Source organism: Octopus bimaculoides, chromosome 17, assembly GCF_001194135.2.
Source record: "Octopus bimaculoides isolate UCB-OBI-ISO-001 chromosome 17, ASM119413v2, whole genome shotgun sequence".
NCBI lineage: Eukaryota > Metazoa > Mollusca > Cephalopoda > Octopoda > Octopodidae > Octopus > Octopus bimaculoides.
Genome location: NC_068997.1, coordinates 46,742,381 through 46,743,960, shown reverse-complemented (window position 1 = coordinate 46,743,960; position 1,580 = coordinate 46,742,381). Strand labels below are relative to the sequence as shown.

The 1,580-nt window shown below is 36.1% G+C and overlaps 1 protein-coding gene across 1 annotated transcript in view; it reads left to right on the top strand.

The window, feature by feature from the left end:
- The window catches only part of LOC106882818 (xylosyltransferase 2), a 249,306-nt gene that overhangs the window by 103,968 nt on the left and 143,758 nt on the right, over positions 1-1,580 (top strand). The window lies entirely within an intron of this gene.

Sequence of the window (1,580 nt, the reverse complement as noted above, 5' to 3'; positions counted from 1 at the left end):
CACACACACACACACACACACACACACACACACACACACTCGCACACACGGAGTTTGTCTTCCCGATATCTAGTATTATTCTCTACGCACATTTCAAACACTATTACTCTCACCCTCCGCTAGTCTCTCTCTCTCTCTCCCTCTCTCTCCCCCTCCAAACATCCTATCACCACCAAGCCCTAAAGTCACACGGTACAACACCAACAGCAGCAACTCCTATTGATCTTCATCGTTAACTAACAAGTAAAGCTGCTAAAGAAATAAACAGCCTACAAGTTTACATAATCAATCGTTAATGCCGATTAATCAATAGGTTTGCTAAGTTTGCATACACCTTTCCTACCACCCTAACTCTCACAACAACAATAATAACAGCAACAACTATTACTACTACTACTGCTACCATTGTGCCAAATTGTATTTCTTACCTGGTTCCTCTGGAGATGGCTAATATTTGTTTGGCACATTATGAAACACTTCCTTGGAGTACATATATGCATATATGTATATATACACACATAGACATACGTATATATATATATATATATATACACACACACACACACACACACATACGTGTTTGTATATATATATATATATATACACACACATATATACATATATATATATATATACATATATATATACATATATATATACATATATATATATATATATATATATATATATATATATATATATATATATATATATATATATATATATATATATATATATATATATATATGCGGAAGTGAGAAAGAGAAGAAAATGTACAAGATAAAGGAAGCAGATGGATATATATACAGATACACTGTATATAAATGTATAATGCGATATATAGAGATTTTTGTGCCAAATAAATAGTAATGCTGGTGGTGGTGTCTTTAATTGACACGACTGTACTAAAGATCGTCGTTACTCCTTTTATAATGATAAAGATTTCTACATTGGGCACTATGCCAACATATTTTGAAGGCGTGGCGAAGTGATTAGTCAATTACATCGACCCAAGCACTTAGCTGATACTTATTTAGACCGTTTCTCGAAGAAGGAAAAGCGAAGTTGGTCTGATGGGATTTGAACGCTGAACGGAAGGGAAGCTATCAAATTTTGATGGCATAAAAGATACATGAGTATATTAGATTGCACCGTAATGTCAGTAGCGCGAAATTCAGGAGAAAAAGTTTTAATGTATTAAAGCATATGTAATATGTAAAACAACTTTGTAAGGCAGCGAGCTAGCAGAAACGTTAGCATGCCGGGCGAAATGCTTCGCGGTATAACGACTCTGTGAATTATTGTGAATACGGTTGGGTTACTTTGTGAAAACTGTCTCGGTGAATAATTGTGATTTTTGTGGAATTATTACGGTTGCATTTCACGTGAGCTGCTGCATTTTTACCCAGCTATGGCAAGTGGTAGTGTCTCCAGTATGGAGAGCTACGCCAAGGCCACTGCGGTGAGGAAGCCAGTGCCGCTGAAAACCAAGTTAATCAAGTTGGATATGGAGGAGGTGACCAGAAGCAGGAATTTGATAGAAGTTGAGGGAGACTCATGCAAATTGTGTCCCCCCAAAG